Genomic DNA, 21,353 nt, shown 5'->3' on the forward strand with positions numbered 1-21,353 from the left:
AGGGAGACAGAAGACAACAAGTAGACTCCTGCTGTGGTGGGTGTTCTAGTCATTCAAGTGTTCGCCTCGAATTCAGGGCTGCTTCTGTCTGGCCCACAGTAGCGAAATGTGCAGGCTCGGGCGTCAGCTTCCTGGGTTTGGATCTTGGCTTTGCCACTTGACAAGCTATGTAACGTCTTCATGTTTGAGTTTCCTGGTGTATGAAGTGGGGATAAGGATAACCTCTTCCCCACAGAGTTATTGTGGGATTGAATGAGTTAGTGCAAGTAAAGCTCTTACAACAGTGCCTGAAATATAGTAAGTGCTCCAAATACATTCGTTTTGATATGAATTATATCCCCTAACCCCCACCAAGCCTCGCTCAGTGCTGCTTTGGGGCTTCAGCTCCCTCAGTTCTGCCCTCTCTTAGTTTGCAGAAGCCCCTCCTTGATTTATGTTCCCGGCTGCTCACTTGGCACTTAGTCCCTATACGGGAGGGAGGGGTGCAGTGAACGACTGTCATGGTTGGACTTTATATGGGCTCTGCGCTGCCTGGTGGAGGCCCAGGACAAGCTTCTCATCTGGAAAGTGGGGATAACAGCTGCCGCATGGGACCCGGTGAGGACTAAGTGAGACAAAGCAGTTGAGAGTTTCGGAGCTTAGTAAGCCTGTGCCTACCTCCTGACTTCCAGTAAAACCCAGGGAAGTGCATGACACTGCTTCCCCCTCCTCTCTGTGCTTTATTTATTGTCCAACAAAGGAGGCCAGGCTCCTTATTCCCCACATTTCTGGAGGGCCCTGGACTTCCCAGGAGCTCTGGAGCAGGAATCCTCTCCGTTTCTTCATCTACAGAATGGGGGCACCTAATGGGTGCCCCACCTCCCTGCTGCTCTCTTGAGCCTGCTGGACTTAGGTTAGTTCCTCCCTCCCTGAAGGAGCGCTGGTAAGGGCTGTGGTGGTTATTTAGAAAAGCTCTTTGCTTCTGGCGTGCCAGCGCCTGTGGAGGGCGGGCGTCGGGGTCCAGGAGCCACGGACCAGCGCCTCGAGAGCCCCCAGAGAGTCCAGAGGTATTGCCACCTGAGAGGGGGCTGGAATGCGTGGCGTGGTTTTCTGCGAGCTCCTGCCACGGGAACAATGGGAGGGCGGCGGGGAGGCTGGTGGGCGTCGGCCAGGTCCAGGCTGGAGGTGGAGGAGGCCGGCGAGCCCGGCGCCGGGCCTCGGGGTTAGCCCGGGGCACCGGGCCGTGAGCCGAGAGCTGCGAGGCCTCCTCGCCAGGGAAAACCGAGGTCGGCGCTGGCGGGGACCGGGAGGAGGCAGGGGCGGGGCCCGAGCCCACCCGGCTGGGACCGGGAGGGCGACGAGGCCCGGGTTGGGGTCTCCACTTCCTCTCCCCGCCGCTCGCCCCCGGCCTCCGAGTTCCGCGGCTGCTCAGGTAGGCGCCGGGCGCGGGGCCCACGTGGGGAACCGGGCGGGCGGCGGGCCACGAGGGCCACGCGGGCTCGCGGGGCTCAGCCCCTTCCCCCTCCCTCCCGGGGCGGCGCGGCTCCTCCCGACGCGCGGCGGCGGCGGCTCGGGCGCTCCCTCGGCGGCTCGCCTCTCGTTGCCGCTGCTCCTCGCTCGCCCGCCAGCCCGTGGCTGCTTGGGCGGCCGGGATCGCCGCCGCCTCCTCCGGGGAGCCGGCCGGGGCAGGGCGCAGCGGGGAGACGGGTGTGGGGGGGCGGGCAGGGAGAGGGGCTGAGCGCCGTGGGAGGGGGAGAGGGAGCGAGCGAGCGAGCGGGCATTTCTGCGCAGCTCGGACGCCTCGGAGCCTGGCCGCGGGACACGGATCGAGGACCGGCAGCGCCCGGAAGCCGCGCCGCCGCCGCCAGGTTAGCGGTCCCCGCCGCCCTCCTCCAGCTCGTGCGTGCGTGCGTGTGTGTGTGTGTGCGCGCGCGTGTGCGTGTGTGTGTGTGTGTGTTGGAGGTGATCACGGAGGGCTCCGGGCACTGGGGGGCGGGCTCCGGGTTCTGGACACCCCGGGCAGAGGGCGGGCGCCCTAGGCGGAAGCCCGGCTTCGGTTCGTTCGACTAGATTCTGGCTCCGGTAATGTGTGTTGGGCTCCACGTCGCCGGGTGTGTGTTGGGTGTGAGCGCGCGCGTGTGTCCCTGGGTCAGTGCAAGTGGATGCTCGGCGTGCGCGCGCGCGCGCGCGTGCCTCGGTGTGTGCGCCCCTGGGCTGGGTGCGGGTGTGTGCGTGCGTGTGTCTGAGTGTGTCTGTGAGAGGGTGTGTCCGAATGTGAAGCTGAGCGTGTAGACATCTGGATGAGGGTGTGTGCCGGTGGCTTTGCTAGTGGCGTGTGTGTGTGTGTGTGTGTGTGTGTGTGTGTGTGTGTGTCGCCGTGTGAGCGCCAGTGTGATCCCCGAGTGTGCGCGTGCGAGGGCGGGTGTGCGCCGCGTGGCCCCGCGCAGCCCCCGTGTGCGTGTGCGCGGCTTTGTCTCCGCACCGCCAGGAGGAAGGGGCGGGGGCGGCGGCCGAGGCGCTGCGGTCGCCGGGAGCCGGGCACCTGGCCGGGGCGGTGGGCGGCGGCGGCGGGAGCGCCCTCCCCGCGGCGGAGACGCCCGGCTGGCAGGTGGGCGGCCACACCCCGGGGGACGAAGGAGCCGGGCTGACAGCCGAGCCCGCGGACCCGGTTGGGCTGGAGCGGAGGGCGTGCCCTGCCCGAAGCCCGGTGTGGGGTGTGGGTGTGGGTTGGTGGTGGCGGTGGCAGCGACAGCGAGCCCCAGGCTGCTGTCCCAGTCGGTTCAGGAATCCATTTCCTGTCGCGGCGCCCAGACTGTCGTCCAGAGCCAGGCCGGGCCTGGCCGGGTCAACCACACAACCCCCTGCTCCTGCCCCGAGAGTAGAGCCACATCTTAGGTGCCCTGGAAGGAGGAGGGGAGCCACTCTCTTAAAGGACCAGCGCACCCCCCCTTCCCCAGGAATTACCCCTCAGGAGACCTCTACTTTGAGAAGGGTGTCTGGGTGTGTAAGTACCTCTTTCCCCATTTATTGATGCAGTGCATGCATTTCTAGGTCTCTGGTCTGTGTGCATGTGTGTGTTCTATTTCATAGGCATTTGGGTGCTAGGTGTGTTTTACCAGTGAACAGTGAATAATGTATCTCTTGATGTCTATGTGTTTTTATTAAATTCTGGTATGTTTGTTTTTATGTACATATAGCTGATTGTATATTAGTGAGACTGTGCATGTAGGTTTTGCAAGAGAAGTGACATTTTGCTGCCAACTGGAAGAGGATATAAAATTTTGTCCAGAGCCACTCTATTTTAGAAAAACTGGGTGAAAAGGTGGTTTGGAAACCTGGCTGTGTGGGTTTCAGATGCTGGAACTGAAATGTAGGTAGATTGGGGTAAGACTGGATACAAGGATAGAAACCGAGACTTACAGGAGGAAGTAGTTGTTCTGGAAGAAGTATATTCAAGTGCAAGAATTCTTCCTTCACTTCCAGTTATTTTTCCCTATAACTTCACCTCCCCCTCTGCTGCCTGGTTTGCCAGGATAAAGTGCACAGGATTTGGAGTGTAAAGGGAGGGAGCTGGGAGTGTGAAAGGAAGGAGGGTGGATGGGTGATAGGATTGGAGGCCAACAGCAGATTTCTGCAATTCTTAAAATGTTTCCCTGCCCAAGGCAGCAGAGTATGGGAAAAGCTGAGCTTGCTGTCCCCTTCCCTGAATTCCTTTCTCAGGACAAGAAAGGTTTGGAGCTCAGGAGTCCTGGAGTCTGGTCCATGGGTCTCCTTTTGACTTTGGTCAAACCCTTTATGTTCACTCAACTCAGTTTCCCTGGCTGAGAAGCTAGTAGGCTAGATTCTGGGACTTTGAGACCCTTCCCTTTTTCAGAGTGCTAGAGTTTGTCTCATTGTTACCTAGATTTAGGAATCTACTATTATAGCCCCTAAGGATCTTGGCCATGGTCCCCACACTCCACGACCCCCAGCCCCATATACTTTAGTCTAGAGCAGTGGTTCTCAGAGCATGGTCACCCCACCACCAGCAGCAAGATCACCTAGGATCTTTTTAGAAATGCAAATTCTTGGGCCTCATGCCAGACCTACGGAATCAATAACTTTGGGGGTGGGGCCCAGCAGTCTGTTTTCACAAACACAGGTGATTGTGGTGTACTCTAGAGCTCAAGAAAAGTTCAGACAGGGAGCCGGAACCTCCTACAGGTTGAAACGCCTGGGAAGCCTCCCCTGCTCCCTCCCACACTACATACCAGAAGTCACCTGCAGCGCCCTAACCTGGCAGATAGCGGCTCTGGTTTCAAGTCTCAGGTCTTCCTTGCGATCTTGGACAAATCACTCCTTCACTGAATAATGCGATGACTCAATGACTTGGCCCTCTAATCTGGGCCAAGTTCTGAACAAGGGGTTTCCCGCTCTGCTCAGTTTCTCCACTTCTTACCTTAACCTACAAGACCTGCAGGATGGAGTCCCTATCCACCCTCTGGAAACCGCCACTCTGCCTTCTTTCAGTTCACCAAGGCAACAGGAAATCTTTGGCTTCGGGATTTTGCACATGCTGTTCCTCCTGCCTAGCATACTCTTCCTCTGCTTCTTATCTCGGTTAACTCCCATTCTTCAGATTTCAGCTCAAGAGTCACTTTCTCAGGGGACAGGGGGCTTCACCAATTCCCTAAGTTAAGTCAGTTTTTCCTGTAACACGTTCTTTGAACTCTCTATATTTCGTACTACTTATGAGAGTTTGTAATTATGCATGAACTTGTTAGTTGTTTGTCTCCCCTCACTGGATTGCAAATACCATCTGGGCAGGAGCTTGATTATCGGTCTTTGTAGTGCCCCCACTCAGTGGCTGGCTTATGATTGGTGTTCAATAAATTTCTTGAATGAATAACTTTATAAAATGGGAGGTGGTACTAAATGATATCCAAGTTTCCTCTCAAGCTTTGACATTGTAATGTCTAAGCAGGCCTCAGATGGTTTTGAAGTAGATTTATCTTTTTGACTGTGCATCTCCTGGCCATAGATTTGAGCCCCACTGAGCCCAGGCCCATGCTGGGTTCTGTTTTAAGGGAGACAGGAGAACTTGATTTCTGTGTCCTCCCGGATTAGGATCCTGCAAGAATGAGAAGAGGAAGAGCATGGAATAAGGAATCTAAAGATCAGAGTCCACTCCTTGTTACTGACTGTGGACAAGTCACTTTCCCTTTCTTGCTTGCTTCCTCTTTTTGTAACATGAGGGTATTGGGGTGGACGGTATACCTAGTATTGCTTACGAGCACTGGCTCTAGAGTCATTTGGGCTTTGCTGCCTACTAGTCGGGTGGGCTTGGGCAAGTGACTTCATCTCTTCATTTCCTCACCTGTAAAACAGGATCAATGATAGTATCTGTTTCATAGGGTTGTTATGAGAGCAAAATGAGGTATGATACATGAAATGCTTTGCACAGTGCTAAGCACACAGTAAACATTTGGTAAATATTAGTGATTATTACTATTATGACTACTCCAAAATTCAGTTCAATATTGTTGAATGCCTTTTGCCAACCCTAAGCCTATAGATATAGAAATGAATACAACAGTGTTCACAGGCTAGGCATGGGGGCAGACACGTAAAGATGTACAGCCTACAAGGTGCCAGGATGTAGCTGTTCATGGAGGAAAAGGCTTCATGGAGGAGAGAGATGGTGCTTGGGGCTGGATTTATCTTCCAGGTAGTTGGAGCAGCATGTGCAAAGGCACTATGGCTTGTTAGGGGAGCTCCAAATAGTTCCATGTGGCTGGGGCAGAAGGTGGGGAATGGTAGGGATGGGTGGGCTGCATGGCTGGAGATGAGGCGTGAGAGGAAGGGTGGGGCCAGATCTGGCACAGGCTGAAATCTTGACCTATAGGTGGTGGGAAACAAGGGAAGAGGATAAAGCTAGCCCGGAAGGATCAGATTTGCATTTCAAAAACACAACTCTCGCCGAAACCGGTTTGGCTCAGTGGATAGAGCGTCGGCCTGCGGACTGAAAGGTCCCAGGTTCGATTCCGGTCAAGGGCATGTACCTGGGTTGCGGGCACATCCCCAGTAGGAGATGTGCAGGAGGCGGCTGATCGATGTTTCTCTCCCATCGATGTTTCTAACTCTCTATCTCTCTCCCTTCCTCTCTGTATAAAATCAATAAAATATATTAAAAAAAAAAAAAAAAAAAAAAAAAAAAAAAAAACACAACTCTCCAGGTGGTATTAGAGGGTGGGGGTGGGGGTGGGAGGACTGTTGACTAGGAGACTGGGCTCTAAAGGTGTTTATTTACATGATGGAAGGGCCCAATGGGGTGGATAAAGATCTAGACCATAGAAGAAGCATAGTTAAAGGACATCAGGCCAGCCTGGGCCAGGGAGGTGGAGGTGAGATGAGAATGACTTCTCACTGGCCCATAGGCCTCCATTAACCTCCAAGGTTAATGAGTGGGCATCTGAAAATTGGAATTTGCATCCCACGTCTGCTACTCAATGGACTCAGTGTATTAATTTCCTAGGGCTGCTTAACTAAGTGCCAGAGTCTGAGTGGCTTAAAAAGTAGGGATTTATTCTTTCACAGTTCTGGAGCTACAAGTCAGAAATCAAGATGTCGGCAAGGTTGGTTCCTTCTGAAGGCTCTGAGCAGAGAGTCTGTTCCACACCTCTCTCCTAGCTTCGCTTCTGGTGGTTGCCAGCAATCCGGGGTGCTCCTTGGCTTGCAGCAGCAGCTGCCTCTCTTGTCACACGGCTTTCTTCCCTTTCTCCCAGACTGTCTGTGTTACCTCCTCTTCTTAAAGGGACACCAGTCACATTGGATTTAGGGCCCACCTTAATCTAGCATGACCTCATTTTGTTTAGCTCATTACATCGGCAAAGACTCTGTTTCCAAATAAGGTTACATGTTGAGGTTCTGGATAGACATGAACTTGGGAGGGGGGCACTATTCAACTCAGTATACATAGGAAGATGAAGGGTGCAGGTGTTGGAGTCCCGCAAACCCAGGTCCAAATCCAGACTTTGTAATGGAACAAACACGAGCCTATAAGTATAAATCAGTTATTTGTCTCAACCTCAGTTTCCTCTTCTATGAAATGGGGACTGTAGCACCTGCGGTGCCAGGCTGTGGTGGTGAGCCTTGGTCATGATAACAGATGGGCGCTGGCACACTGTAGACATGCAATACTTATTACCTCCTCTCAGCTCCCCCTTCTCTGCACTTAGTAGCTGGGACAAGTCACTTCGACATTGCTTCATGTCCCTCATCTGCCAAATGTGAATAATTACCATCCATCTCCACCTCTCTCACTACAGTGTGATTCCCGGGGGATGATGAGAAAGCTCTTTGTAAAGTGCTTAAGAGTTTGTTGCTGTGATTTTTAATTATAATCATCATCATCATAATAACCCTTGGCCATTGCCACATCCACTGCCTTCTTAGCAGAGCCCAGCCCAGCTCAGCCCAGCCCACTCTTCTCCTGAAGCAAATCTTCTTTGCCCCTTTGTGCTCAGAGGGGCAAAGAAGGGAAACATGCTCTGAGAGAAGCGACACCTAGGAGGTCACACAGCCGGGCCAGTGACAAGTGGAGCACTTTGTCTGAGGCTCCTGTTTATAGTCTGAGCAGTGCTTTTCCCCTGTTGCAACTTCAGCCTCAGAAGCAGGAGCTCCGGGCAGGTAGAGGCCTGGAGAGGACTCCACACAGGGCCTGGGGGTGGGGACCCAGAGGGGAAGAGTCCTGCTGAGTTAGGACCAGAATCTCAAGCAAGGGGGTCCCTGAGTCCCGAGTCAGCAGGCAGTGCCTTCACAGGTTGGATGGGTTCTCAGCCTGGGTTTGGCCCTCTCTGTCCGCCGCAGCCAGAGGAGGCCACTAGGGGTGGGCAGTGCAGCTTGGGGAGCCAGAGCTGGAGGTAACCCAAGGCTTCAATGTCCCTATTGACAGCCGTGGCAGTGCTCTCAGCAGGCAGTATCCCTCCAAGCCTTGCCTTGGTGAGCCCAGGGAAGGCTCTGGAAAGGAGAGAAGGCTTATCCTGCCTTGGCAGTTTCCCTGACGTAATCCTTTCCCCCACGCTTGAGGAGCCAGGCCCCTTCTTAACCCCTTGAGGTTCCTTTACTTGCCTTGATTCTCTTAGTTTCTCCCACTCTTTTCTTCTGCCTTCCCCTCCTTCCTCTCCCGCTCTTCTGTCCAGATTAAAGGTCTAAAGATAAAGCCTCCAGACCCAGTTCGGTGGTGGGTTTGGGGCCGTTTGGGGCCACCTATGAATTAGAAAGCCTAGTCTTCCTTGTCAGGAGCTCACTCTGGTAGCTGATAAACAACTGCTTACATTTATTGGCTTAACATGTGCCAGGCCCGTGCTGAGCGCTTTTCACGCCTATGTCTTTTAATCCTAGCACCTACCCAGTGAGGCAGAGATTAGATCCCCATTTCATTAAAGAAAGCTAAGTAACTCACCCATAGCCTACCCAGTCCTCGGCCAGCAGGCAGCACAGCTGGGATTGAAATCCAGATCCATCTCAAGCCAGTGGATGCTCTTGAGTCTTCCCTACGCTGCCCCAGTTGGGGCCTACGAGAACATTTAGGGGTCCGTAGAGGGATGTGCATTTGCTCAGATTGCTTGGTTCTGAGAGCAGGGTCTCCAATCCAGGTCTCCTGTCTCCCGGGCCTGTGCTGTCATCCCCTCAGAGACTGACACTGAGGTGTCAGCCTGGGGCTGGCCAAGGCTCTGAGCCCATCTGGTTCTAGGCAACTGCCCACCTGTGGGAGAGACACGGCATCAGGGGCAGGTGACAGAGCAGGTCTGAAGGCACTTGGATTATCTACTAAATATTGTTTCGTTACTGGCCACTTTAGGTTTCCATAGATCATCTTGCGTCTTCCAGTTAAATAACCTTATCATCTGCAGAGAGTGCTAGTTTTGCCTCAGAAGGGTGCTTGGGAGTTTGGGGGCTTGGCGATCCTTTATCAGGCTCAGTGATGGCTAGAGGGGAGGGAGGCAGAGGCTGGAGCCAGGAGTCCCAGGTTCAGGAGGATACTTGTGCTAGAAAGAAAAAGGGAAGGAAGCCAGAGCTGGACAAGGGCCAGAGTGAGACAGTGTGGAGAGAGGAAAGGAGCCTTGAGGCTGGGGTTGATTGGAAACCTCCTCGCATTCCGAGTTCAGCCCAGGAGCCCAGACCCCCTCCCAGACAGGGCTGCCGTTCTCAGAATGTCACCCCAGCATCTGGGCAGCTGCAGGTGGGTGGCTGGGCCTCCACCCACTCCTTTCATGGTCAGCTTGAGCAGGTCGCTCACCCAGAAGGGACCTTGATTAGTGAGCAGTGGCTTTACAACTTTTAGCCACAGAGCCCTCTCTTTATTGGCAATGAAGCAGGAATTTCATATGTGAAACAGCTGAAAGGAGAGTGCTGAGGACCTCCCTCTACCTCGAGGCTTCCCTAGGCAGGGCTCTCCCAAGAGCAGCCGAGAGGAGCTTGCTAAAACCCCCTCTCTTCCGGGACTTGTCCAGAGCTCCAAACTCAGCTGCTCCCGGGAGGGTGGGATCCATGGTGGGGCCCTGGAGTCAGCCCATTTTAACAGGTTCCCTGTCAGTGGGAGACAGAGGATCCTCAGATTGCCCTTGGAGAGCTGCTCTCAGATGTTTATGAACTTCTGAAACGACATACATACCTTCGAGAGTATGCTTTGATCTCGGGATAGGATGCATAGGCACCCTCTGAGCCTTTGCGTCATGACCCATGTAGTTTGGAACCACCGTCTTCAGGGTTGTTTTATAGAGTGGGAGCCTAATGCTGGGGGAAGGGTCACCTGGGAGGTCATGGTAGAGTCAGGCATTGAAGACAGACCTCTCCTACCTCTCAGCACATTGCTGGTTTTAGGTGAGAGTGCTGAGGAACTGTAGATCAGTCCCTTTCCCTGTCTGGGCCCAGGTTTTTCCAGTTGTAAAATGGGGGTTGGACAGGATAAGCTCAAGGTCCCATGTAGCTTTGATCTGTGGTTCTGGGAGCCAGGTCTCCTGTTGCCCAACTCATCTTCTTTGCCCTTCTTGCTGCTTTCCCAGCTTCACCCCCTCGTTTTAGTGTCTCCCATCTTCAGAGATTTCATACAGAGCCTGGATTCCAGCCCCTTGAGATCCTCCTGTCAAACAGCATGCCCGGAGGCTCAGCCTTTTCTCTCTCTCCCCGCCCACTCACCATGCATGAATCAGGTGCCTGTGAGTCTGGGGATACTCAAGATGGCCTCTCTTCCGAGCTGGACACCTGCGGCCAGTGCCAAGGGGAGGGGTTTGGAGCATGTCTCCTGAGGTTCCTGGGGATGTGCCCAGTCTTACCCATGTCTTTGCCGCAGGTCCCTGGGCTTTTGCAGCCAAGAATGCCACCCCCTTCCCCAGTCACTGTCTGCATTTTCTCGGCTCAGCTCAGGCACCAACCACTGTCCCACAAAGCCGTGTGAGCCCTCTTATCCCCACCCCTACAGTGAGATTTGTCTTTCCCTCCTCTGCATTCCGTTAGCACCTTATCTGTTCTTTTCTGGGGACAAGTTCTGCTTGGTCTTGGCTTTCTCCCGAGACATGGCTTGTCTCTCTTGTGAGATTGTGAACCCTAAGATGTCTCAGACATTATTTTTTGCTCCCCAGCACCTAGCACAGGGCTCTGCACAGAACAGGTGCTTAATAGAAGGTTATTAAGTTCTATTTGCAGAATCTGCCTCTGGCCCTGAACTGGGCTGGTTTCTCCAGAGCCCCTGTGGCCCCTTACTGGCAGGCCATGATTTCTCACATATCCCCTCCTTCATTTGTGGATTGGAGGAGGCCAAGCAGGGCAGTGGGTAAGAACTTAAATTCTAGTCTTGACTCTGCCATGTCCTGACTATGTGACCTTGGGCAAGTCACTTTGCCTCTTTGAGCCTCAATTTCCTCAGCTTAAAGCAAAGGGGTAGGGATGACAAGTCTGTTGGGGACTTGGGTGGATTAACTGAAATGATATGTGTAGAATGCTGAGGTCTGAGCATTGTAAAGAACAAATGGTCAATAAATGGTTATAATTCATTATTTTTCAGTTAATGGTTATTATCATTGGTGTTTTATGAGACACCGACCGTGTTTTGAGCATCGTGCTGGGGGGAGAGTGAGAGACAGAGAAAAATCATTGCAGTTCCTTGGTGTCCAGGGTCTTGAGGTCAAGTAGGGGCTGTAAGGCTCTCCTACAAGGAGTAGCATCTGGCAGAGATGTGGCTGAGTGAGTTGAGACAGGTGTTCCCTGTGGAGGTTAAGGAGGTGAGCTGCAGCCTGGAGATGGGGAAGTGAGGCACACCTTGGAGAGTTGTGGAAAGGGTGCCGGAAAGAGCAGAGTGGAAGCAGAGGCAGGTCTAGAATCTCCACATAGGAGGGGCTTAGGGGAGCTTTAAGCTTTGTCTTGCTAAGAAGAATTTGGGGGATTGATGCCTCATCATACTGCTCGTGAGAACAAGAGAGTGAGAAGACTGGAAAGACAGGGCAGAAAAGTTAGGGTTTTATGGAGGAGATAGTGGGGACCCGTGAGCATGGAGGGCCTTTGTCCCTCTGCCCAGGCTTGAGCTGAGAAGGGCTTGGGGGGGGGGGGTCGGCTCTGAAGCCCCAGACCTCTGTAGGCTCACCATGGAGTCTGTTCCATAATAACAGGGAAACCTGTTTCCCTGGCCAAGGTGGAGATCTGAACTCTGATCTGTCTAAAGTGAAAATGCACATGGATCCCAGAAATGTCAGAGTCTCTAAATTTCAGAGGTAGCCTGCAGGAGAAGCCACCTCCCGATTCCACCCTCCTCACCCCCACATTGCACAGCTGGCAAGCAGAGGCCCAGAAGGGGGAGCCTGCCTGAGTGAACTGGCCGCAGTGAGTTCAGCCCCAGCCCCAGCACCTAGGCCTGTGCTAGGGTTTGGGGGAAAAGGAGGGGGCCAGGGAACCCGAGGAGGGGTGTAAATGACAAGCAAATGTCAGCTTGGGAAAAATCTGTTGCTAGGGTATGTGTGTATGGGTGTGATCGCAGGTGAGTGGGATGTGAGTGGCATGGAGCCGTCATCATTCCGGGCTTTCCTTCCTAGAAAGGAAAAAGGCCGCATGGGTGGGAGCCAGGGGAATACTGGGATGTGGAGGCGTTCACAGGGTGGCCTGAGAAGAGGAGGCTGTTGCCGAGCAGCCAGAGATACTGCATTACAATGGCACAGAGCATCTCAGCATCTGTAAGCCTGGCCCTGTGTAGCCCTGTCCAGGGTACCACAGTGGCATCTCTCCCATTTTAGGGGAGAAGACACGAGGGCTCCAAATGTCATGGTTAGGAAGAGCAGAACCAAGATCGGGGCCTTCAAAGCCATGGTCCTGCCTTGGATGGCTGTCATCCCAGTTCTCAGCCCAGCCTGGTCTCTGTGAGGACCTGGAGTCAAAGGGGTCAGGGAGGTGCCCAGCCCAGGCCAAGCCACCTTTTGCCTTCCTGAATTTCTTCTCCATCAGTCTGCCCATCTATCTGGCCCGTTTTATGCTAATTCACCATGTCCCCTTGTTTGTTAATTAAAAATATTTATTGAGCACTTACTATGTGTCAGATCACTGCCCCTGACCTAGTGGAACTTACACCTTCGCATGTTAGAAGGCGATGCGGGGAAGAGGAGGTAAGGGGATTGATTCACTGTCCACCGCCTTCTCCCTTCACACCTTCTATCTCCTTCCAAGTCCCCCCACCCCCATGGGGCTTTTCGCTGGAACTGCTTCCTGCTGAAATGGAATGCAGAGTTAATTGTTAAACCTAATGGCTGGTAAGTGTTTCACCCTGCTGGGCTGAGTGCTAGCTTCGCTCCCCTGGGGAGGGGTGGAGCCACCCAGGTTTTTCTGGCCGGTACCTGCCACCTTTTCCCTACGCTGGAATCTGCCTCCAGAACCCGCTCCTCCCCTCGTAGCGGGAGGGCTGCCTCTTGGGGCCTTTCCCTGGACTCCAGCTGAGGTGACCCTGGGAGGTGAGTGCTGGCTCTGGCCCTAGTCCAAAAGGCTCTGGGTGAGTGTTCTTGGAGGAGGTGCGGGGAATGGCATGGCGCCTAACCCCGGGACCCACCCAGAGGGCAGACTGCCAGTGGACCTTGCTGGCTCTGCCTCCAGCCTGGTAGGGGTGGGGTTTGGGGGATGGCGTCACAGTGGCCCCCCATCCAGTGCAGGCCACCCCATGCCTTCCTCCTGCTCGCCTTCTATTTTCCCCTCTTGATCGGGTATTTGGTGCTAGGTTATTCTCTGCCACTAGCCTGGGGGAGATGGGGTGGCTGAGAACAGCGGCAAAGGCTTATTTCTTCTTTGCGAAGGCTGAGCCCCAGGTGGGGCTCCTGGCAAGCGTTTGGGACAGAATTCAGGCTTCCAAGTCAGACAGGCCTGGGGTATATTAAATTTGGTTATTTTCTCTTGCTAAAAAAAAATTGAGATGTGCTCTAAATGTAAGTGACATAACAGATTTAAAAGACTCAGTATGAAAAAAGTAATATAAAATATCTCAATAATACTTTTATATTGATTTCATGTTGAAATTTATATATTGGGTTAAATAAGTATGCTATTAAAATTAATTTCAGCCCTAGCTGGTTTGTCTCAGTGGATAGAGCATTGGCCTGTGGACTGAATGGTTCTGGGTTCAATTCCAGTCAAGGGCACATGCCTGGGTTGTGGGCTTGATCCCCAGTAGGCGGTATGCAGGAGGCAGCCAATCAGTGTTCTCTCTCATCACTGATGTTTTTCTCTCCCTCTCCCTTCCTCTCTGAAATCAATAAAAATATATTAAAAAATAAATTCATAAAATAAATTTCACCCAATCCTTTGTACTTTTTAAAATGTGGCTACTGGAAAATTTTAAGTTACATATGTGTCTAACACTATATTTCTATTGGACAATGCTATTTTAATGAGAGAGTTGTGTTGGACACATTTAAATAATAATACAATAACTATAACTAGTTATTAGGGGAGGCTCAGGGGGGTGGGGGGACAAAGATCACATATTCCCCACTCACTGCCCCTGTAGATGTTGCCCTGGAAACCCCATAGCCCCAAGGATAAGATGAAGACTTCTTATCCTATGACTGAGTGGCCATACTACTCACTTGCTGTGTGTGTGACCATGGACAAATCATTTTACTTTGCTGAACCTTAGTCTATCATCTGTAAATCTAGACTAATTGTGGGATTTACCTTGTTGATTGAGGTGATTACTTGAGATATAGTCCAAGTGCAGCACTTAGCCCAATGCCTAGCTGTGTGAGTAGTCAGGTATTAGCTGTGGTGGCGGTTGCTATTACTGTTAGTTGGGTGGGTGGGTGGGGGGGGTGGATGGTTGCTTGAATTTGTCAGCTTGGATTCTCTTGTTTTATTTGTCTGAAGGGGACACAGACAAGAGGAAAAGGAGTAGAAGTTAAAAGAGCTTGAGGGATATTTGGGATGAGGATTTCTTGTCTTCGAGGTAGCTCCTTGGATCTTCCCATAGTACTATAGGTGATCAGGCAAAGATATGTACCCATTTTACAGATGAGGAGGCTGAGACCTGTTGAGGGGAAGTGACCTGGCTATACAGCCAGAACCTGCATGCAGACTTCCCAACCCTATTGTGACAACATTGGAACCAGCGTTAAGAGGCCACCTTTTGGGGCTGTAGGATCAGGGCCTGATCAGGAGTCAGGAACTTGTGAGAAACGGTTATTCTTAGTCTCCTATAACTGGAAGGGATCTTGACACCTTTCAGTACAACCGTCTTGTTCTTGAGTTGAAGAAACAGAGAACTCCATGCGTGTGTGTGTGTGTGTGTGTGTGTGTGTGTGTTCTGCCTAGCATCACAGAGCAAGTTGATGGCCAAGCTGGAACTGTTTCTGTTTGTTTAGATTCAGCCCTCAGCTCAGCCGTGGGAGGAGGGATGGCCCTGCTTGTCAGCCCCCTCCTCTCCTGCCCAGTCCCTAGGGAGGGCTTCTGAGAAAGAGGCTTTTGTTTCACCAACTCCTTCTGGTTTCCTCTCAAGGTATCCTCCTCCACTCCACCCGCCCTCCAGTCTGTCCAGATTTGTGTTTGTCCCTGTACCAGGTTTAAAGGGCCCTGAAACCTGAAATCTCCACAAACATCTGCTTTCTGGATGCACAGGGGGAGATCATGGGCTTTTATATTCCTCTTCTGTGGAATTCTCTCTGTGGCCTTGGTCAAGTCACTTGTAACTTTTTAGTCTCAACTTCCTCATCTGAAAAGCAGGAACCATACTGTACATACAACCTAGTGGTTAAGAACCTGGGCTCTAGCCCTGACCGGTTTGGCTCAGTGGGTAGAGCGTCGGCCTGCGGACTTAAGGGTCCCAGGTTCGATTCCGGTCAAGGGCATGTACCGTGGTTGCGGGCACATCCCCAATAGGGGGTGTGCAGGAGGCAGCTGGTTGATGTTTCTCATCGATGTTTCTGACTCTCTATCCCTTTCCCTTCCTCTCTGTAAAAAATCAATAAAATATATTAAAAAAAAAAAAAAAGGAACCTGGGCTTTAGGTCTCACCCCATACTTATTTGCTGTACCTGTCTTCAGTGCAGCACTTCACCTTTCTGGGTCTGCGTTCACAGCTGTGTGGGGCACAGCTCCCTCCTGGATTGTGGATAAGGTGCTGTGCTGAGCTCTCCACAGCATCATCTCATTTAATCCTCTCATTAACCCTGGAAGCCAACTCTATTACTCCTATTTTCCAGAAGAAGGAAGCTAACTCTCAGAGACTTGAAGTGACTTGCTCCAGGCCACATAGCTAGAGAGTATTGGGGCCAGGATTCAAACCAGGTCTGTGGGACTACAGAGTCCAACCTTATAACCACTGTGCCGCACTGCCTCCCAGGATTAGCTTGGGTGCTAGGAAACAGTGGATGGGAGAGCAGGTTGCCGGGTGACTGATGCTACAGCGGGCCCAGCAGTGTCCTGAGGCCCATGCCAGCCTCCAGAGCTGGGGCAGGAAGAAGACTCTCAGGCACACAACTTCTGCTCCTGCTGTTACAGCCTCAGCCCAAGTGAGCTTCCTCTTCACCTTGTAGGTGAACAGTTGTTTTGCGTGGAAAATAATACAGAACTTAATAAATAATAATAAAGGAATAAACTCTGTGTTTTGTACACTCAGAACTGTGAAACTACCTTTGCCCCACAGTTCCAGCTTGGCCATCAACTGTATGTGAAGTGGAACCGTCTCCTCTTAGTGTGTGAGTCCAGGAGGCCTGAGGCTTCTCTCTCCAGCAACCCGCCTCACTGTGTAACAGGCTGGGCCTGTAGTTGTGGCTTAAAGATGATCGAGAAGGGGCTTAAATACTATGTGAGCAAGTTATACCAGAACAGAATATTCATGCTAAAAAGACCTTCAGGGACCACTGGGTCCAACCTTATTTGTTTTAAAGGTGCGAGCCTGAGGCAAGGGTAGGCCAGGGTGAGAGGGCAATGGGTGTGTTCTTTCCTGGGTGCCAGAGATCATGGGACTGACATGGAAGGAAGTGCCTGAGGAGTAGGCAGGCCTCTGCTTGCCCTCATCCCCCAGATCCAGTCCATCCCACGGTCTGTGGATACCACCACTTTTTTTTAGCTCTACTCAACCATCCAGTCTGGGTCCTTGTCACATGCCCCCTGGACAGCCACAACGCCTTCCTGACTCATACGCCTAAAGCTACTCGTGCCCATTTCCAATCCATTCTCTACATTACAAACCACTCCCCAGTGCTCTTGGAGTCAAGACTGAACTCCTTACCTTGGCCTCCCAGCCCGTGAAGGCTGGCCCCTGCTGGCCACTCAACATCATATTTGTTACTTTCCCTTTTGCTCTCGGCGCATAGTCACGGGGACCTTTCTGCTTAACAGGTTCAGCAACTTCCCCCAGGTTCCTCAGAGAGTCCAATGCCAGCCTCTCAATTCCCAGCTCCATGCGGGGTCCATGGTCTCAGTTCAGAGGAGCTAACACCGTTTCCTCCTTCTAGGTGCCCGACTGGCGTCCTTCCCCCAGGGAGCTGGTGTGAACAGAGGAGAGGACTGGTGAGTGTTACCCTGGCACAGCCGGTCTCTTCTTCTTCCGCGCTGGTTGGTCTTCCAGGTCCTCAGGCTCTCTGTTTTGATATATTTTACTGCTGTGGAGGCATGAGGATTCGTATAGGCCACATATTGCTGGTGGCTTGAAAAAGGGGGGCAGTGCTGCAGGTCCTCTCTGGTTTTGGCTGAATTATGGTAGGGCTAATATGCTTATTCATTAAGCCACTCCGTGGTAGACAGCATGCTTTGCCTATATGGCTTTATCCATGCCACCATGGCTGGGGGTGTGGCCTTGGACCTGGGAGCTGTGTTAGCTGACCCTGGAGCCCTTGTTTTCCTTTGCTTAACTACTTTCAGGTTGTAGAGTGGATTCAGGAGAGGGTATTTTCATTCTGGTTTTGCCACTGATGACTAAGCGACCTTAGGAAGCTACCTTTCCTTCTGTTGGCCTCAGGGATATATATATACACATGTTTTACACACACACACACACACACGCACACATTGTGTGTATGTGTAGGAGGGGTTGGGGGAGGGGTTGGGGAAGGTGGGGTCAGAGTAAATGAGTTGTTTTCAAACTTTCCAGCAGGGAAATTTCCTTTTCAAATGAACTTGAAAGACTTGCAATGTACAAATCAGCTAAAGGGGCTTCAGCAGTGGTTGAAGTTAGGGCAGGGCTGGGGACTCCAACTAGCTAATTCCTCAGCCCCCAGCAGCCCCTAGACATGGAACAGTCCTTGGCTCTGTGCTGGACAGTTTGCAAACCACTGGCCCATGACATGTCAAAGCTTCTGACTCCATGGTTCAGAGATCCTGGCAGGTGAGGGAGTGGAAAGGGAATCCAACCAATGAAGTTACCCCGATGGGGAAATTGCGAAGTAATACGCAAATGTCATTGTGGAGTTATTTGTAAGGCACAACTGCCAGGGCTGTGATGTTGTCATGCTGGAATCCTCTGGCTTTTATTTTTGATTAGATGTGAGGCATCTCTGTACGCCTAGGGGATCTCTCTCTCTCTCTCTCTCTCTCTCTCTCTCTCTCTCTCTGTATGCCTAGGGGATCTCTCTCTCTCTCTCTCTCTCTCTCTCTCTCTCTGTACGCCTAGGGGATCTCTCTCTCTCTCTCTCTCTCTCTCTCTCTCTCTCTCTCTCTCTGTGTGTGTGTGTGTGTGGTCTAAGGAGCAGGGCTATGAGGGATGGGTGGGGCTGAGCCAGGTCAGGGCAGGTAGAATAAACGCCAAACAGAGCTAGGAGCGTGTTACTCCTGGGGGTGGTGGGGGTAGGGGATGGTGTTAGCTCCAGTTAAAAGGAGTGATTTGGCTCCTTCCTGCCAGTACATGGGCCCCACGGAGATCTCTGGGCAGGAAGCACGAGGAACAAGGAATCCTCTGTCCACAGCCACAGCACAGCCAGGACAGAGGAGGTGGATTAGGAGTTCCTAGGAGGGGGCCTGCTGGTCTCTCGACATTTGAGCAAATGGGTGGGGAGAGGGGAACTAAGTGTATGTGTTCATGGACCGGGGGTGGGGGTGGGGGGGGGTGGTGATGATAAGGGGAGATAGAGGTTGGTTCATACATTTATTCTACAAGTTCCTTGAGCTTCTGGAAGCCCTCCAAGAAGCCAGGCAGCTCTGTAGGGGTCAGAGCCGAGAAAGATGAGACTCTAGGTATTAATCACCATCAGTTTACTGGAGGAGACAGGAAATGTGAGAAACGATAGATTTGCATAGGCCTCTGACCTGCAAGTCCAGAGGCCCACATTCCAGTCCTTGCTCTGACACTGACTAGCTCTGTGGTTTGGCCTCATCACTTCCACTTTCTGGGTCTCAGTTTCCTCTTCTGTAGAATGGGGATGGACACATCCGCCTTGGCTACTTCTTTTAAAAAATATATATATTTTTATTGATTTCAGAGAGGAAGGGAGAGAGAGGGGGAGAGAGATAGAAACATCAATAATGAGAGAGAATCATTGATCGGCTGCCTCCTGCACGCCCCCTACTGGAGATAGAGCCTGCAACCCGGGCATGTGCCCTTGATCAGAATTGAACCCAGGACCCTTCAGTGCGCAGGCCAATGCTCTATCCACTGAGCCAGATTGGCTAGGGCAGCCTTGGCTACTTCTTAATGCTCTTCTGAGCATCCATCAGAATAGGGTATTTCAAATGCTTAGGGGCAGCAGAATCCCTATAGGAAACATTTATAACAGAATTGCTATGGTTGAATTGGCAGCAGTTTACTCAGAATATCACTGCTCTCCTTACTGGACCAAAGACAGTCCCAGAAGCTGTCCCAATAGCCATCAGCATTGGCCAATGGCAAGAAGCTTAGACACCGGCTTCTGTCTTCTAGCTTTGCTCTGCCACTCATTAGCTGTGTGACCTTGGAAAAGTCACTTACCTTCTCTGAGCCTCAATTAATCCACTGCAAGATGGGGATAATGATACCCTCCTTGCCTTACCTCTCAGAATTGTGGGTAAAATCTAATGATATAAAAAATAGAAAAGTCCTTTGTAGGAAAAATGCAAGGGATTTAGATTCTAGTCCAGGTGTTAGCCAGGTGATAAGGCCCATGGGGATGAAGAATCTCCTAAGGCAGTGGGTCTCAACCTTCCTAATGCCGTGACCCTTTAATACAGTTCCTCATGTTGTGGTGACCCCCACTTTCATTGTTACAAATTGAACATAATTAAAGCATAGTGATTAATCACAAAAACAACATATAATTATATGTGTGTTTTCCAATGGTCTTGGGCAACCCCTGTGAAAGGGTCGTTCGACCCCCAAAGGGGTCGCGACCCACAGGTTGAGAACCACTGTCCTAAGGAAAGAATTCCCCTACCCTTCTCCACCTCTTTACGCACTATAACAATGCTGGAATCTCTCCAATCCAGCCCCAACCTACTGCTCTTGCTAATCTTAGCTGATGAACAGGCTGGCCTTTTTCTTCCAACAAAGCGGATGTGATTAGCCATTTGTTGGGGAGAATCCCTTTGTGGGACATTGGAGGTATATGCTTCAGCCTGCTACCTGCGGAGAAGATGGGGAAACTGAGGCCACGGTCAATACAATTGTTGCATTCAGGGCAGCTAGAGAGGCAAGGCTGGGAAAAGGCTTGGGCTTGGCCTGTGCTGATATGGTGAGCCTCTTCCCCAGAAAAATCTACAACTTTGTTTCACTAAGTGGAACACAGTGTCCACTGAGTGTTTACATTTTGCTCAACTTCTGCCCCGGAGAAATTCTTCCTAGGGGCACCGTGGGCTTTCCCAGAAGAGTGGCATCTGGGCCAAACCAGGGAGGAGCTCTGAGTTCCTAAGGGGCAATGGGGGCTCCAGCTCAGCACTAGCTAATAACAACTGGAATTCTGAAATTGGATAGTGGTGATGGTTGCACAACTCTGTGAATAGTGTTGGCATGTTCTTTACCTCCAGATGTCCCTGGGGTTGGAGGCAGCAGGGAGCAAAGGCGCCGAGACGGGCCTCCTGGGCCTTATGTGGGCCTGTGGAAGCGGTGTTGGCTTCTAGAGCTCATTGCTGACCAAGGTTAGTTTCCCCACTTGGTACCTGGGAAACTAAGTCTCCGACTAGGAAAGAAATCGGCGTCAGTTGCCAGCCCTAGATGCAAAGGGGAGCTAGCAGTGGAGTGGGGGCAGCATTATAAAACTAGAATGGCAAACAGGGCCTTCTTCTTATGTGTGTCTCACGTAAGTCTCAGGAAAGGTCTGAATGAATGACCTGGCCAGGTCCCTTTCCCTCTCTGGGCCCCAGTGCCCCCTCTGGATCCACTCTCTATAGTCCTTTATATTCCTGGTGCTCTCTTATCAATGAGTTAAGACACATGATTGCCAAGTTTTGCTACGGGTTCAGTTGTCTCATTTGTTAAACAGGGACAACAAAATCAGCCAGTCCTACCTTCCCGGAGGGTGACTGTTACAAGGGTCAGTAAGCGACCACAAGACTTCAGGGCCATGTCAGGTTCTAGCGAATGGGGAGTCACTTTAACAAGGCAACATGCTCCCACCTTGGCAGTGGAATGAAGTTGAAAAGATCTTGAGCTGCGGACTCAGACAGACTTGGGTGTAGACCCTTGCTCTACCTACTGTGTGAATTGGAATGAGATACTTCATTTCTCTGTGCCTCAGTTTCACCATCTGTAAAATGGAGACAATAATAGTTGTTACTTCGGAGGTTATGGAGCCCAAGCGAGAATGCAGAAAACATGCATCGCACTGCGCCTAGCACACAGCCGAGTGCTTAGTAGCTGGTTGGTGTTACTGTGTTGTTGATAACCGTGATGATGGTGATGATGGACATTTAGAGACTGGGATTCTTTGGGGGCTAGTGATGGCAATGCTATTGTTATTAATCGT

At 51.8% G+C, this 21,353-nt stretch overlaps 1 protein-coding gene across 10 annotated transcripts in view; it reads left to right on the forward strand.

The window, feature by feature from the left end:
- Window positions 1–960: 960 nt before the first annotated feature.
- Window positions 961–21,353, forward strand: part of EPB41L1 (erythrocyte membrane protein band 4.1 like 1) — a 119,977-nt gene continuing 99,584 nt past the window's right edge. For 3 of the 10 annotated variants that reach the window (XM_059706028.1, XM_059706027.1, XM_059706031.1), the window contains exons 1-2: window positions 1,705–1,847; window positions 16,941–16,995. The gene's annotated coding sequence lies outside the window, so the exon portion shown is untranslated. Of the gene's footprint in view, window positions 1,047–1,201; window positions 1,412–1,500; window positions 1,848–16,940; window positions 16,996–21,353 lie in introns of those variants that run through there. The other 7 variants (XM_059706021.1, XM_059706020.1, XM_059706025.1 and 4 more) reach the window with 7 other exon arrangements.

Source organism: Myotis daubentonii, chromosome 8 (assembly GCF_963259705.1).
Source record: "Myotis daubentonii chromosome 8, mMyoDau2.1, whole genome shotgun sequence".
In the NCBI taxonomy this organism is placed as follows: Eukaryota; Metazoa; Chordata; class Mammalia; order Chiroptera; family Vespertilionidae; genus Myotis; species Myotis daubentonii.